This window comes from Rutidosis leptorrhynchoides, chromosome 5 (assembly GCF_046630445.1).
Source record: "Rutidosis leptorrhynchoides isolate AG116_Rl617_1_P2 chromosome 5, CSIRO_AGI_Rlap_v1, whole genome shotgun sequence".
Lineage (NCBI taxonomy): Eukaryota > Viridiplantae > Streptophyta > Magnoliopsida > Asterales > Asteraceae > Rutidosis > Rutidosis leptorrhynchoides.
In genome coordinates, this window is record NC_092337.1 from 192,488,228 (window position 1) to 192,507,319 (window position 19,092).

At 34.0% G+C, this 19,092-nt stretch overlaps 1 non-coding gene across 1 annotated transcript; it reads left to right on the forward strand.

The window, feature by feature from the left end:
* The first annotated feature begins 1,345 nt into the window (after positions 1 to 1,345).
* Positions 1,346 to 1,452, forward strand: LOC139851099 (small nucleolar RNA R71). The gene has a single exon (XR_011760460.1). It is a non-coding gene; the product is annotated as a small nucleolar RNA R71 (small nucleolar RNA).
* The last annotated feature ends 17,640 nt before the right edge of the window (positions 1,453 to 19,092 follow it).

A 19,092-nucleotide genomic window follows, 5' to 3' on the forward strand; every position in this document is an offset into this window, starting at 1 on the left:
CTAATTCCTTGTATGTTGACTTTGTAGCCTCCATGGACATTACACTTTTAACTTGATAGGGAATGAACTTTGCATATTCCGAATCATCCAAAATTTTGAATACCCCTAGATCCATTGTATCACTTTCTAACGCTTCATCCAAATCAAACTAGTTATCTTTAACGTCAAATGTGAAAGCATGATGATATTCGAGTTGATCCACCTTGGTTGAAGCTATTGAGTTCACTTGAGCATAAGTATTGTTGGGATTTGATGAACTCGCTTGGTTGTTGTTTGGATTGGTAGTGTTTCTCGCTATTGGAATAACTCTCTTGTTATTGTGATTTTGGTTTTGTTGGTGTTGTTGATGTTGTTGGTTGTGTCAGTTATTATTGTAGTTTTTGTTAGGGTTAACTTGAGTGTTTGAAAGTAAAGTTCCTTGCGGTCTTTCAGCAACTTGGTTTGAAAGTCTTCCAATGGTACTTTCAAGGCTTTGAAATGAAGCTTGTTGGTTTCATATTTTCTGTTACAATAAATCATTCTCTTTCAATAAGAGTGCTTCGATCGATTCTACCTTCTTCATATAACTTTGCATCAATTCCTCTAAACTCTTTTAAGGTTGGGATTGTAGAGTATTTTGTTGAGGTTGTTGATTGTAACCTTGGTTATTTTGTGGTTGACTATAACCTTGGTTGTTTTGATAATTTGAATTGGATTGGTTGTTATATGGTTGGTTGTTGTAAGGTTGTTGGTTTTGGTATTGGAAGTTGGTGTTCTGGTTTTGGTTATACTTGTGGTTTTAATTTTAGTTTCGGCTTGGGTTTTGGGTTGTAAATCCGGGCAGTGTATTTGTTTGATTGTTGAATGAGACTTGCTTTTGGTTAGGATTGTAGTAGCCTTGGTTTGATGTTCCACCCCGTTGATAGTTTTAATTACTCACGTAGTTAACATGAGCATCCGAATTCATAGGAATGTCATCTAGATCAATATGGTTGTATTGACTAGTTTGGGGACAATTCTTGGTGAGATGTGGCCCTTCGCATCTTTGACAACCTATTTTCATCGTGACGATCGATTGTTGTAGCTTTTTCAACTCATTCCCATACATTTGAAATTGATTATTTAAGCTTGCAAGCGTGACTTGCCCATTATCGCTCTCTACTTATGCTACACTTTTCCTTGTCAAATCTCGCGGTGAAGGTGGCCATTCGTATATGTTAACCGAGATGTCCTCTAGCAAAGTTTCGGCCACATTTGGCGATATATACATAAATACTCCCCCCCCCCCCCCGAAGATGAATCAAGATATTCCTTAGTCAAAGCATTGGTACCTCAGTAGAACATGTTGATGTACTCCTTCTTAGTCAAACCGTGTGGTGGGCAAGCTCTTAGCATCTTCTTGAATCGTACCCACGCATCATACAAAGTTTCATCACCCCGTTGTGTGAATCCATTGATTTCCATTCAAAGACGTTCTACCTTTGATGGTGGGAAAAAGTGATTGATGAACTCATTGGTTAAATTTTGAAAAGTCCTAATAGAATCGGGTGGCAAATAATTAATTTCGTATCCAATGTTTTGCATCTCCTTGAAGTGTAAAGCGGATTTTCTTCTATTAACCCTTGGCAAAACAGATCTTTGATCATCGTGAAAAAGTTACCCTCAATCTTCCAATTATCAGCTCCAATTGGAGGTTTTGTAATAGCCGGAGCTATCACCGTTGGTGCCACCAATCTAGTATTCCACATCGGTGTATCATTCGGATCATTTAGTTGCTCTTGATCAACCGGTGCACCTTGGATGATTGGATCACCTTCTTCATTGTGAATTGGTTGGCCGTTCGGATCCATATCTTCTAAATAAAATGGCAAAACCTTAGAATTTTTCCTTAATACTCGTTCTTCTCTACGCTTATAAACCCCGTGCACGTATTTCTCCGGATCGGACAAAGGATTTGTAAACTCTTGATCCTTGTGGGACCTTGATTTCATGCACCAAAATACCTATCCTTCAATCACAACACAAACACAAGCGGTTTTCCAAATACAAAATAAAAATATAAAAGCAAGAAAAGTACCTTTGTAAGGGCGAACCCTTACAAAAGGATAGGACGATTAAAAGTTTAAACCAAATATCCCACTAGCTAACCGCTACCCGGCAGCGGCACTAAGAAATTGATGATACGTGCATAACAATACATCATTACCCTCTAAATTTATACAAGAATTAAACACTACAAACAAGCACACACAACTAACGAGCAATTAGAACCCGGTTATTATAGTGCTTTAATGTAAGTATTCTTTTTAAGTTCGTCCCAAGAGAGCGGTGTAAGTAGAGTAATTGAAACTATTCATTGTCCTAGGATTTGTTTGATTGGGGGGTTTTGATTAATTTTAATTACCAACTAAAACGTGCACAAGTAAATAAACTTAAACTAAACAATTAAAACTAGTTGCAAGTAGCAAGTAACTAAATATTGAGAACTTAAGTCAATTAATTAAGTAGTGTTCACTTACCTAATCCTCTCTATGCTTAGATAGCCCCGTTTTACCCAAATTGCTATCGCACTAGTTGTTGAGCTATAAAATGTTTAGCATTACTACCAAAGCTTAATCAAATAACACTTTGCGAATTCACATAAGCATTGCATTCTAAGATTAAGTTAAGCATGAATGGTTATTAAGATTATGCATGGGTTGAAATCACTTAAAACCCTTCAACTATCGAAATCACTTAAGATAATCGAACAACACTATGTTGACTAAAGGCCAATTGAAAACCAACTTAGATCAAGAACACAATCACTTGAAATCCCTAATCTAGTTGTCTAAATCACTCAAGGTGTTGAAGCACAAATTGATTCACTTCTCAAATCACTAAGAGAGCTACTCAACCTATGTAATCAAAGTAAAGCCTAAAACAAATGCATATCAATGGTTCTATAGCTAACACAATAACACTTGATCATGTAATTCATTCAAACAACATCATTCAATTGATTTAGGGGCAAATCATTGCATTAGAGATTCATAGATAAGCAAACACAATAGATTTAGCCAATCATGGCTAAAATTACAGTAACAATAAGCATAGAAACATAAATAAACATCATCTTGAGTGATTACAAGTAATTAGTTCAAAACTAGATAAAGAAAATTGGAGATTACAACCTAAAATGATAAAGAGAAGAAGATCTAGAGCTAATAATGATGAAACTTGAGCTTGCTTCCATCAATTCACCTTCAAACTCTAATGGATGATGAAATTAGGGTTTTGTGTGTGAAATTCGGACTAAAAACTGCAGCTCTCCCATAATGACCTCTTCTCTTTCCTTTTATAGTGCTGAAAATTCTGGGCTGAATCAGCGTCAGGTGCGCCGCTTTTGTCTCAGGAGCGGAGCTTTTGCTAAAAATCAGGAGCGGCTCTTTTGTATTCAGGTGCGGCGCTTTTCTTAGTAAGAGCGGTGCTTTTGACAATAAGGAACGGCACTTCTGGCCACTGGTGGAAATTGGAGCCAAAACTTGCATAAGAGCGCCGCTTTTCTCTGAGGAGCGGCGATTTTGGACTAGGAGCGGCGCTTTTGGAGCTGTTTCCTACACTTGTCATTTTCTTTGCAATTTTTTATAAGAATTTGGTAAATTTTACACCAAATCAGGCTTTTAGCCTTGAACCGACACTTTAGAGCAAAAAAACAACTTTTGGGCCTAATGATCCTCTAAAATGAATGAAATGAGGGAGATACTGCGAGATAAAACGTGTATAGTTGGAGCTATATCAGTCAACATTTGTGTATATTGGTTAAGTTTAAGCTTGCTTGAGGACAAGCAAGGTTCAGTGTGGGGGATTTGATGTTGCTCGAATTACACATATTTATCCTCACTATATCATCCTTAATTCGTTGTGTTTTGAAGAGTTTAGTGATTAAGGATTGTTGGTTTGATGCTTAAAAGATGGTTCAAGGAAAAATGAGGCTGAAAGTCCAATGTGGTGCAAAATTGACCTAGTCTTGAACCTTAGAATGAGCAAAGTTGAAATGCACTCAATGCCGTCGGTAAAAGTGAGTCTAAGACTTGCACGGATTTTGCAAGTTAAGGAAGTGCAGGAAAGGCAAATGGTGCGGCGCACCAAATACCAGGTGCGGCGCACCTTAAAGCTAAAAAGTATAAACTATGGCTTAGAAGGCAAATCCCAATTTCCACGTGTTAAGGTATGGAGCACCACCTTAAAGGTGCAGCGCACCTTCTTCCCATGTACAATGGTGCAGCGCACCATTACGTAGGTGCGACGCACCTACGCTAATTCAATCCAAAAATTTCAGCCAACTATAAATACCAATTTAGGGGTTTTTGTTGAAGAGAGCTGCAACTTAGGGCCTTTTTGGAACCCTAAATGGGTTTCAGTCATGATTCCATCAAGATGAAGGCTAATTTCAAGCTCCCAACTCCAATTCTATGAAGATTGAAGCTCCATTTCTATCATCCATTCTTCATTTTAGTGTTTTTTCTCCATTTGGTACTTGCTTTTCTCCATTTTAGTTGTAATGATGAATGATTGTTATTTCTTTGATTAATTTCTTATTTATGCAATGATTATAGCTTAGATTGCTTGTGTTCACTTAATTTGTAAACTTGATGCTTGGATTTTACCCTAATCTGTGAATTAGGTGTTTGAATGAGTTGATGATTATTGTGCTTAATTGATGATCCATTTTTATGCATTTGTTTTAGACTTTACTTTGATTATATAGATTGTGTAGCTTTTATAAGTGATTTGATTAGTGAAACAATTTGTGCTTCAACACCTTGTGTGATCTAGACAATCAAATTGGGAATTTCAAGTAATTGTGTTCTTGGTTTAGGTTGGTTTTCAATTGGTTTTTAGTCAACATAGTGGTGTTTGATTATCTTAAGTGATTTTGATAATTAAAGGATTTTAAGTGATTTTAATCCAAAATCGAGTCTCAATGATCTCACTCAAAACATAGTTTGATCTTTGAAATGATTCTACGTGAGTTAAGGACTTTCATTTGATTGAGGTTTTATGGTGTAGTGACCCGAACTTTTCCATGATTATATATTAAATGAAAATTATATTTGCATGATTAAATGTTTCCAACATGTTAAGCAATCTGTTAAGACTTGATTATTTGAAATGAGTTTCATGTAGACAATTGACCACCCAAGTTGACCGGCGATTCACGAACGTTAAAATTTGTAAAAATTATATATATATATATATATATATATATATATATATATATATATATATATATATATATATATATATATATATATATATATATATATATATGTGTGTGTGTGTGTGTGTGTGTGTGTGTATATGTATATATATGGATATATATATATATATATATATATATATATATATATATATATATATATATATATATATATATATTTAACATGATATTATGATAAGAAAGTATTTCACTAGGTATATTAACAATGAGTTATATACATAAAATGAGACTATTGAATTAAGAAAACTCGAAACGAAATATATATATATAACGATTATCGTTATAACAACGTCTTACTAAATACATATGTATCATATTAAGATATTAATACACTATGTTTAACATCATGAAATGATAATTACATATATCATTAAGCGTATTAACAATTAACTACACGAGTAAGATGAGACTACTAACTTAAGGATTTCGAAATAATACATTTAACAAGATGAGACCACCCATGTTAACATGTTAACATAACAATTTAGCATCTCATTTAAGTGTAATAACAATGGATCAATTACATTTAATAAGATCGTTAACTTAAAGGTTCCGAAACAACACTTACATGTAACGACTAACGATGACTTAACGACTCAGTTAAAATGTATAAACATATAGTATATTAAGATGTATTAGTACACTTTTGAAAGATTTCATGACACATATCAAAGTACTTCTACTTAACAAAAATACCTACAATTGCATTCTCATTCATTTTCATCAACAATTCTACTCGTATGCACCAGTATTCGTACTCGTACAATACCCAGCTCCTAGACGTATATACTATTGGTATATACATATAATAATTCAGCTCTTAGCAGCCCTTGTGAGTCACCTAATCATGCGGGAACCATCATTTGGCAAATAGCATGAAATATCTCACAAAATTACAAACTAATGTGACCTTAAATGGACATGCATAATCACGTTTTTCAACATCACAATTATCACTCTCATTTTTCAACTTTCATGGATCAAATTGATCTCTCTCTTGTTCCCTCATATTGTTCTAAGTGTTCTTCATCATTTCCTTCATAATCTACATCAATGTAGCTCATAAATCCTAACCTATATCAACTTATAAAACAACTACTCAAGAAAACTTCAAGAACACTTTCATGTTTGCAAGTCTACTTCCAAGTTTTCTAATACATTCCAAGTAATCATCTAAGCTCAAGAAATCTTTCTTATTTACAGTAATATATCTTTCTAATACAAGGTAATACTCATATTCAAACTTTGATTCAATTTCTATAACTATAACTATCTTATTTCGAGTGGAAATCTTACTTGAACTTGTTTTCGTGTCATTATTCTACTTCAAGAACTTTCAAGCCATCCAAGAATCCTTTGAAGCAAGGTCAATTTTTGTTACTTCCAGTAGGTTTACCTACTAAACTTGAGGTAGTAAATATGTTCATAACATCATTCGGTTCATATATATATATATATATATATATATATATATATATATATATATATATATATATATATATATATATATATATATATATATATCTATCTTATTCGAAGATTTGAACTTGTAATCACTAGAACATAGTTTAGTTAATTCTAAATTTGTTCGCAAATAAAGTTAATCCTTCTAACTTGACTTTTAAAATCAACTAAACACATGTTCTATATCTATATGATATGCTAACTTAATGATTTAAAACCTGGAAACACGAAAAACACCGTAAAACCGGACATACGCCGTTGTAGTAACACCGCGGGCTGTTTTGGGTTTGATAATTAAAAACTATGATAAACTTTGATTTAAAAGTTGTTCTTCTGGGAAAATGATTTTTCTTATGAACATAAAACTATATCCAAAAATCATGGTTAAACTCAAAATGGAAGTATGTTTTTCAAAATGGTCATCAAGATGTCGTTCTTTCGACGGAAATGACTACCTCTTTAAAAAATTACTTGTAACCTGTATTTTTGACTATAAACTTATACTTTTTCTGTTTAGTTTCATAAATTTCATTTCATTATGAAACCATAGCAACTTGAATCACTCAAAACGGATTTGAAACGAATAAATGACGGGTAAAACAAAATTGGAAAAATTTGCTAGTTTTAGCTACGAAAATTTTGTAATAAATCTAGACTAAATATATCCTAACTAATTTATATTGTATTATACATATTATGTAATCTTGGGATACCATAGACACGTATACAATATTTTGACATATCATATCCACCCATCTATATATATATTTCGGAACAACCATAGACACTCTATATGCAATAATGCTTGAGTTAGCTATACAGGGTTGAGGTTGATTCCAAAATAATATATATACTCTGAGTTGTGATCTAGCCTGAGACTTGTATACACTGGGTCGTGGATTGATTAGAGATAATATATATTGATTTATTTTTGTACATCTAACTGTAGACAACTAGTGGTAGGTTACTAACGAGGACTGCTAACTTAACAAACTTAAATCATAAAAACATAATAAAAAAAATGTTGTGAATATATTTCAATCATACTTTGATATATATTGTAGTGACCCGAACTTTTCCATGTTTATATATATTAATTGAGATTGATATTTACATGATTAAATGTTTCCAACATGTTAAGTAATCAAACTTGTTAAGACTTGATTAATTGAAATATGTTTCATATAGACAATTGACCACCTAAGTTGACCGGTGATTCATGAACGTTAAAACTTGTAAAAACTATATGATGACATATATATGGATATATATATATAGTTAACATGATACTATGATAAGTAAACATATCATTAAGTATATTAACAATGAACTACATATGTAAAAACAAGACTACTAACTTAATGATTTTTAAACGAGACATATATGTAACGATTATCGTTGTAAAGACATTTAATGTATATATATCATATTAAGAGATATTCATATATGATAATATCATGATAATATAATAATTTAAAATCTCATTTGATATTATAAACATTGGGTTAACAACATTTAACAAGATCGTTAACCTAAAGGTTTCAAAACAACACTTACATGTAACGACTAACGATGACTTAACGACTCAGTTAAAATGTATATACATGTAGTGTTTTAATATGTATTTATACACTTTTGAAAGACTTCAATACACTTATCAAAATACTTCTACTTAATAAAAATGCTTACAATTACATCCTCGTTCAATTTCATCAACAATTCTACTCGTATGCACCCGTATTCGTACTCGTACAATACACTGCTTTTAGATGTATGTACTATTGGTATATACACTCCAATGATCAGCTCTTAGCAGCCCATGTGAGTCACCTAACACATGTGAGAACCATAATTTGGCAACTAGCATGAAATATCTCATAAAATTACAAAAATATGAGTAATCATTCATGACTTATTTACATGAAAACAAAATTACATATCCTTTATATCTAATCCATACACCAACGACCAAAAACACCTACAAACACTTTCATTTTTCAATTTTCTTCATCTAATTGATCTCTCTCAAGTTCTATCTTCAAGTTCTAAGTGTTCTTCATATATTCTACAAGTTCTAGTTACATAAAATCAAGAATACTTTCAAGTTTGCTAGCTCACTTCCAATCTTGTAAGGTGATCATCCAACCTCAAGAAATCTTTTTTTCTTATAGTAGGTTATTATTCTAATACAAGGTAATAATCATATTCAAACTTTGGTTCAATTTCTATAACTATAACAATCTTATTTCAAGTGATGATCTTACTTGAACTTGTTTTCGTGTCATGATTCTGCTTCAAGAACTTCGAGCCATCCAAGGATCCGTTGAAGCTAGATCCATTTTTCTCTTTTCTAGTAGGTTTATCCAAGGAACTTAAGGTAGTAATTATGTTCATAACATCATTCGATTCATACATATAAATCTATCTTATTCGAAGGTTTAAACTTGTAATCACTAGAACATAGTATAGTTAATTCTAAACTTGTTCGCAAACAAAAGTTAATCCTTCTAACTTGACTTTTAAAATCAACTAAACACATGTTCTATATCTATATGATATGCTAACTTAATGATTTAAAACCTGGAAACACGAAAAACACCGTAAAACCGGATTTACGCCGTCGTATTAACACCGCGGGCTGTTTTGGGTTAGTTAATTAAAAACTATGATAAACTTTGATTTAAAAGTTGTTATTATGAGAAAATGATTTTTATTATGAACATGAAACTATATCCAAAAATTATGGTTAAACTCAAAGTGGAAGTATGTTTTCTAAAATGGTCATCTAGACGTCGTTCTTTCGACTGAAATGAATACCTTTACAAAAACGACTTGTAACTTATTTTTATGACTATAAACCTATAATTTTTCTGTTTAGATTCATAAAATAGAGTTCAATATGAAACCATAGCAATTTGATTCACTCAAAACGGATTTAAAATGAAGAAGTTATGGGTAAAACAAGATTGGATAATTTTTCTCATTTTAGCTACGTGAAAATTGGTAACGAATCTATTCCAACCATAACTTAATCAACTTGTATTGTATATTATGTAATCTTGAGATACCATAGACACGTATACAATGTTTCGACCTATCATGTCGACACATCTATATATATTTCAGAACAACCATAGACACTCTATATGTGAATGTTGGAGTTAGCTATACAGGGTTGAGGTTGATTTCAAAATATATATAGTTTGAGTTGTGATCAATACTGAGATACGTATATACTGGGTCGTGGATTCATTCAAGATAATATTTATCGATTTATTTATGTACATCTAACTGTAGACAACTAGTTGTAGGTTACTAACGAGGACAGCTGACTTAATAAACTTAAAACATCAAAATATATTAAAAGTGTTGTAAATATATTTTGAACATACTTTGATATATATGTATATATTGTTATAGATTCGTGAATGAACCAGTGGCCAAGTCTTACTTCCCGACGAAGTAAAAATCTGTGAAAGTGAGTTATAGTCCCACTTTTAAAATCTAATATTTTTGGGATGAGAATACATGCAGGTTTTATAAATGATTTACAAAATAGACACAAGTACGTGAAACTACATTCTATGGTTGAATTATCAAAATCGAATATGCCCCTTTTTATTAAGTCTGGTAATCTAAGAATTAGGGAACAGACACCCTAATTGACGCGAATCCTAAAGATAGATCTATTGGGCCTAACAAACCCCATCCAAAGTACCGGATGCTTTAGTACTTCGAAATTTATATCATATCCGAAGGGTATCCCGGAATGATAGGGATATTCTTATATATGCATCTTGTTAATGTCGGTTACCAGGTGTTCACCATATGAATGATTTTTATCTCTATGTATGGGATGTGTATTGAAATATGAAATCTTGTGGTCTATTATTATGATTTGATATATATAGGTTAAACCTATAACTCACCAACATTTTTGTTGACGTTTTAAGCATGTTTATTCTCAGGTGATTATTAAGAGCTTCCGCTGTCGCATACTTAAATAAGGACGAGATTTGGAGTCCATGCTTGTATCATATTGTGTAAAAACTTCATTCAAGAAACTTATTTTGTTGTAACATATTTGTATTGTAAACCATTATGTAATGGTCGTGTGTAAATAGGATATTTTAGATTATCATTATTTGATAATCTACATAAAGCTTTTTAAACCTTTATTGATGAAATAAAGGTTATGGTTTGTTTTAAAATGAATGCAGTCTTTGAAAAACGTCTCATATAGAGGTCAAAACCTCGCAACGAAATCAATTAATATGGAACATTTTTAATCAATAAGAACGGGACATTTCAGTTGGTATCCGAGCGTTGGTCTTAGAGAACCAGAATTTTGCATTAGTGTGTCTTATCGAGTTTGTTAGGATGCATTAGTGAGTCTGGACTTCGACCGTGTTTACTTGAAAAATGATTGCTTAACAAATTTTGTTGGAAACTATATATTTTTAATCTGTGAATATTATGTGATATATTAATCTCTTAACGCGTTTGATATTATGTGATAGATGTCTACCTCTAGAAAAAGTCCCATTGACTCATCTAATAATAATGAAGAGTCAAATGTAAATTGGAATGATTCGTGGACTGATTCACATGTTCCCGAAGAGGAACCGGAAGAAGAGTCGGAACCGGAAGAAGAATCGGAACCGGAAGAAGAATCGGAACCGGATGAAGAAATAGAACCGGTGGGGGAAATAATAAAATAGTTAAGTAAAAGAAAATCCTCAACCAACCGACCAAGGTTAATTATGGTCAATGGTGTTTCCGCCAAGGAAGCAAAATATTGGGAGGATTACCAATTCTCCGATGAATCAGATTCCGACGAGAATTCCGATGATGTTATAGAAATTACCCCAACTGAATTTAAAAAGGCAAAAGAAAATAATAAGGGAAAGGGCATAAAAATAGAGAAATCTAATTCCAACCCCGATGAACTTTATATGTATCGTCAACCCCCGAAGTCCTTAAGTTGTAACAATGACCCGGGAACCTCTAAACCACCAGGTTTTTCAAAACCAATGTGGAAAACGATGGGGGATATCACATTGGGAACATCATAGTTGTATTCGTGTGGTGTAATATATGTAATATAGTGTGCTTATGCTTTATGATATATGTAAAAATTGCTTGTATTAATAAGTATTTTTTTTTATGAATCTAACTCTTGTCTATTTTACAGTATAAAAACACAAAATGGATAGACAACCCAATATTTTAAGAGACCTACCCGGAGACATGATTGATGAAATCTTGTCTAGAGTCGGTCAGAATTCTTCGGCACAACTATTTAAGGCGAGATCAGTTTGTAAGACATTCGAAGAACGTTCCAAGAATGCCTTGGTTTATAAAAGGCTTTCGTTCGAAAGATGGGGGATATCACATTGGGAAATCCATAAGTTACGATGTGTTTACTTTGACGCATATATTGCGGGGAACCCAAATGCTATTTTACGCAATGGGTTAAGAAATTATTTTGACTCAATATATCCGAATATTGGACTTCGTGATTTAGAAAAAGCGGCTAACATGCAACATAAAGAAGCATGTTATGCTTACGGATTAGTAATGTTCGCTTCTCACCAAAGTGAGAACAAGAACATCGGGCTACAACTATTAAACAAAACGTTCCCACAAGTGACAGAGTCGGTAATTGGGGTAAGAAATGAGGTTTTTAGATTGTTACGGGACTGTTGGACATTACGTAACCCTCGTCCCTTTGACGACATTACAACACGCTGTCTTATCAACGGCCATAACGGTTATGTTCCAAAAGACCAAGGATGGGAGGTAATCCTAGTAAAACCATAATGCATGACTTGTTTCTGGACGTATGAATTACGTGTCTTTATTGCCTTTGCTGAACGACTTATGTACTAGCTAGAATTATCTTCACAACCATCTTGTATCAAATTTATTGTGTGCTATATTTCATGCTATATGTAAAATAAGCGGTATTGTAAGTTTGTAAAATATTGTGTAAAAGTTTGAACGCGAAATATTATTATAATCAGTTTTTCATATAGAATTGTAGTAGTTGAATTGTATATTAGCTACTAAGTATGAACTTAATGGGTAGGTACTACCCGAATTTAAACTTATAAAACGCTAATATGAAGAAAAAGCTTTTATAAATGAGATCATATTATGCTACGAAATACTATTAACTACTCTTAATATTCTGTATGATTAACTTGTTCCATTTGACTATTTTGAAGGAAATGGCACCGACTACTCGACACACCGTGAATATGAATGAAGAGGAATTCCGTACTTTTCTTGCTTCAAACATAGCCGCAGTACAGGCTGCACTACATACCAACAATAACCTTGGATCTAGCAGTACAGGAAATTGTGTACGATGCACCTACAAAGAATTCACTGCCTGCAAACCTTTGGAATTTGATGGAACCGAAGGACCGATCGGATTGAAACGGTGGACCGAGAAGGTCGAATCGGTGTTTGCCATAAGTAAGTGTACTGAAGAGGACAAAGTGAAGTACGCTACGCATACCTTCACAGGTTCTGCGTTAACATGGTGGAATACCTATCTAGAGCAAGTGGGACAAGACGATGCGTACGCACTACCGTGGTCAGCATTTAAGCACTTGATGAACGAGAAGTACCGTCCCAGAACCGAGGTCAATAAGCTCAAGACAGAACTTAGAGGGTTACAAACCCAAGGATTTGATATTACCACGTACGAAAGATGATTCACAGAATTGTGCCTATTGTGTCCGGGAGCATTCGAAGATGAGGAAGAGAAGATCGACGCGTTTGTGAAAGGATTACCAGAAAGAATCCAAGAAGATATAAGTTCACACGAGCCCACCTCCATACAACAGGCATGTAGAATGGCTCACAAACTAGTGAACCAGATTGAAGAAAGAATTAAAGAACAGACTACTGAAGAGGCCAATGTGAAGCAAGTCAAAAGAAAGTGGGAGGAAAACGGTGATAAGAATCACCAATACAACAACAACAGCAATTACAACAATAATCGCAACAATTATCCCAACAATCCCAACATCAATCGCAACTACAACAAACGGCCCAACAACAACAACAACAGCAACTACAACAATCATCCCAACAATAATAATAACCGCAACAACAACAACAATCAGAAGCAGCTATGCCAAAGGTGTGAAAAGTATCACTCGGGGTTCTTCACCAAATTTTGCAACAAGTGTAAAAGAAATGGTCATAGCGCGGTGAAGTATGAGGTCTACGGACTAGGGGTTAATAGAACGAAAGTAACAAATGGTTTCGAAACGAGTAATGGCGGAGCAAGTAGTGTCGGAGTAAGTTATGCCAATGTAGTTTGTTATAAATGTGGAAAACCGGGCCACATTATTAGAAATTGCCCGAACCAGGAGAACACGAATGGACAAGGCCGCGGAAGAGTTTTCAATATTAATGCGGTAGAGGCATAGGAAGACCCGGAGCTTGTTACGGGTACGTTTCTTATTGACAATAAATCTGCTTATGTTTTATTTGATTCGGGTGCAGATAGAAGCTATATGAGTAGAGATTTTTGTGCTAAATTAAGTTTTCCATTGACGCCTTTGGATAGTAAATTTTTACTCGAATTAGCAAATGGTAAATTAATTTCAGCAGATAATATATGTCGAAATCGAGAAATTAAACTGGTTAGCGAAACATTTAAGATTGATTTGATACCAGTAGAGTTAGGGAGTTTTGATGTGATAATCGGTATGGACTGGTTGAAAGAAGTGAAAGCAGAGATCGTTTGTTACAAAAATGCAATTCGCATTATACGAGAAAAAGGAAAACCCTTAATGGTGTACGGAGAAAAGGGCAACATGAAGCTACATCTTATTAGTAATTTGAAGGCACAAAAACTAATAAGAAAAGGTTGCTATGCTGTTCTAGCACACGTCAAGAAAGTACAAACTGAAGAAAAGAGCATCAATGATGTTCCCATTGCAAAAGAATTTCCCGATGTATTTCCGAAAGAATTACCGGGATTACCCCCACATCGATCCGTTGAATTTCAAATAGATCTTGTACCAGGAGCTGCACCAATAGCTCGTGCTCCTTACAGACTCGCACCCAGTGAGATGTAAGAACTGCAAAGCCAATTACAAGAACTTTTAGAGCGTGGTTTCATTCGACCAAGCACATCACCGTGGGGAGCTCCTATTTTGTTTGTCAAGAAGAAAGATGGTACATTCAGGTTGTGTATCGACTACCGAGAGTTGAACAAACTTACCATCAAGAACCGCTACCCACTACCGAGAATCGACGACTTATTTGATCAACTACAAGGCTCGTCTGTTTATTCAAAGATTGACTTACGTTCTGGGTATCATCAAATGCGGGTGAAAGAAGATGATATTCCAAAGACTGCTTTCAGAACACGTTACGGTCATTACGAGTTTATGGTCATGCCGTTTGGTTTAACTAATGCACCAGCTGTGTTCATGGACCTTATGAACCGAGTGTGTGGACCATACCTTGACAAGTTTGTCATTGTTTTCATTAATGACATACTTATTTACTCAAAGAACGACCAAGAACACGGTGAACATTTGAGAAAGGTGTTAGAAGTATTGAGGAAGGAAGAATTGTACGCTAAGTTTTCAAAGTGTGCATTTTGGTCGGAAGAAGTTCAATTCCTCGGTCACATAGTGAACAAAGAAGGTATTAAGGTGGATCCGGCAAAGATAGAAACTGTTGAAAAGTGGGAAACCCCGAAAACTCCGAAACACATACGCCAGTTTTTAGGACTAGCTGGTTACTACAGAAGGTTCATCCAAGACTTTTCCAGAATAGCAAAACCCTTGACTACATTAACGCATAAAGGGAAGAAATTTGAATGGAATGATGAACAAGAGAAAGCGTTTCAGTTATTGAAGAAAAAGCTAACTACGGCACCTATATTGTCATTGCCTGAAGGGAATGATGATTTTGTGATTTATTGTGACGCATCAAAGCAAGGTCTCGGTTGTATATTAATGCAACGAACGAAGGTGATTGCTTATGCGTCTAGACAATTGAAGATTCACGAACAAAATTATACGACGCATGATTTGAAATTAGGCGCGGTTATTTTTGCATTAAAGACTTGGAGGCACTACTTATATGGGGTCAAAAGTATTATATATACCGACCACAAAAGTCTTCAACACATATTTAATCAGAAACAACTGAATATGAGGCAGCGTAGGTGGATTGAATTATTGAATGATTACGACTTTGAGATTCGTTACCACCCGGAGAAGGCAAATTTGGTAGCCGATGCCTTGAGCAGGAAGGACAGAGAACCCATTCGAGTAAAATCTATGAATATAATGATTCATAATAACCTTACTACTCAAATAAAGGAGGCGCAACAAGGAGTTTTAAAAGAGGGAAATTTAAAGGATGAAATACCCAAAGGATCGGAGAAGCATCTTAATATTCGGGAAGACGGAACAGGGAAGATGTACAAGGATCTCAAGAAACATTTTTGGTGGCCGGGTATGAAAGCCGATGTTGCTAAATATGTAGGAGAATGTTTGACGTGTTCTAAGGTCAAAGCTGAGCATCAGAAACCATCAGGTCTACTTCAACAACCCGAAATCCCGGAATGGAAATGGGAAAACATTACCATGGATTTCATCACTAAATTGCCAAGGACTGCAAGTGGTTTTGATACTATTTGGGTAATAGTTGATCGTCTCACCAAATCAGCACACTTCCTGCCAATAAGAGAAGATGACAAGATGGAGAAGTTAGCACGACTGTATTTGAAGGAAGTCGTCTCCAGACATGGAATACCAATCTCTATTATCTCTGATAGGGATGGCAGATTTATTTCAAGATTCTGGCAGACATTACAGCAAGCATTAGGAACTCGTCTAGACATGAGTACTGCCTATCATCCACAAACTGATGGGCAGAGCGAAAGGACGATACAAATGCTTGAAGACATGCTACGAGCATGTGTTATTGATTTTGGAAACAGTTGGGATCGACATCTACTGTTAGCAGAATTTTCCTACAACAACAGCTACCTTTCAAGCATTGAGATGGTGCCGTTTGAAGCACTTTATGGTAGAAAGTGCAGGTCTCCGATTTGTTGGAGTGAAGTGGGGGATAGACAGATTACGGGTCCGGAGATTTTACAAGAAACTACCGAGAAGATCATCCAAATTCAACAACGGTTGAAAACCGCCCAAAGTCGACAAAAGAGCTACGCTGACATTAAAAGAAAAGATATAGAATTTGAAATTGGAGAGATGGTCATGCTTAAAGTTGCACCTTGGAAAGGCGTTGTTCGATTTGGTAAACGAGGGAAATTAAATCCAAGGTATATTGGACCATTCAAGATTATTGATCGTGTCGGACCAGTAGCTTACCGACTTGAGTTACCTCAACAACTCGCGGCTGTACATAACACTTTCCACGTCTCGAATTTGAAGAAATTTTTTGCTAAAGAAGATCTCACTATTCCGTTAGATGAAATCCAAATCAACGAAAAACTTCAATTCATCGAAGAACCCGTCGAAATAATGGATCGTGAGGTTAAAAGACTTAAGCAAAACAAGATAACAATTGTTAAGGTTTGTAGAGGACCCGAGTTCACCTGGGAGCATGAAGATCAGATGAAGAAGAAATACCCGCATCTATTTCCAGAAGATTCGTCAACACCTTCAACAGCTTAAAATTTCGGGACGAAATTTATTTAACGGGTAGGTACTGTAGTGACCCGAACTTTTCCATGTTTATATATATTAATTAAGATTGATATTTACATGATTAAATGTTTCCAACATGTTAAGCAATCAAACTTGTTAAGACTTGATTAATTGAAATATGTTTCATGTAGACAATTGACCACCTAAGTTGACCGGTGATTCATGAACGTTAAAACTTGTAAAAACTATATGATGACATATATATGGATATATATATATAATTAACATGATACTATGATAAGTAAACATATCATTAAGTATATTAACAATGAACTACATATGTAAAAACAAGACTACTAACTTAATGATTTTTAAACGAGACATATATGTAACGATTATCGTTGTAAAGACATTTAATGTATATATATCATATTAAGAGATATTCATACATGATAATATCATGATAATATAATAATTTGAAATCTCATTTGATATTATAAACATTGGGTTAACAACATTTAACAAGATCGTTAACCTAAAGGTTTCAAAACAACACTTACATGTAACGACTAACGATGACTTAACGACTCAGTTAAAATGTATATACATGTAGTGTTTTAATATGTATTTATACACTTTTGAAAGACTTCAATACACTTATCAAAATACTTCTACTTAACAAAAATGCTTACAATTACATCCTCGTTCAGTTTCATCAACAATTCTACTCGTATGCACCCGTATTCGTACTCGTACAATACACAGCTTTTAGATGTATGTACTATTGGTATATACACTCCAATGATCAGCTCTTAGCAGCCCATGTGAGTCATCTAACACATGTGGGAACCATAATTTGGCAACTAGCATGAAATATCTCATAAAATTACAAAAATATGAGTAATCATTCATGACTTATTTACATGAAAACAAAATTACATATCCTTTATATCTAATCCATACACCAACGACCAAAAACACCTACAAACACTTTTATTCTTCAATTTTATTCATCTAATTGATCTCTCTCAAGTTCTATCTTCAAGTTCTAAGTGTTCTTCATATATTCTACAAGTTCTAGTTACATAAAATCAAGAATACTTTCAAGTTTGCTAGCTCACTTCCAATCTTGTAAGGTGATCATCCAACCTCAAGAAATTTTTGTTTCTTACAGTAGCTTATTATTCTAATACAAGGTAATAATCATATTCAAACTTTGGTTCAATTTCTATAACTATAACAATCTTATTTCAAGTGATGATCTTACTTGAACTTGTTTTCGTGTCATGATTCTGCTTCAAGAACTTCGAGCCATCCAAGGATCCGTTGAAGCTAGATCCATTTTTCTCTTTTCCAGTAGGTTTATCCAAGGAACTTAAGGTAGTAATGATGTTCATAACATCATTCGATTCATACATATAAAGCTATCTTATTCGAAGGTTTAAACTTGTAATCACTAGAACATAGTATAGTTAATTCTAAACTTGTTCGCAAACAAAAGTTAATCCTTCTAACTTGACTTTTAAAATCAACTAAACACATGTTCTATATCTATATGATATTCTAACTTAATAATTTAAAACCTGGAAACATGAAAAACACCGTAAAACTGGATTTACGCCGTCGTAGTAACACCGTGGGCTATTTTGGGTTAGTTAATTAAAAACTATGATAAACTTTGATCTAAAAGTTATTATTCTGAGAAAATGATTTTTATTATGAACATGA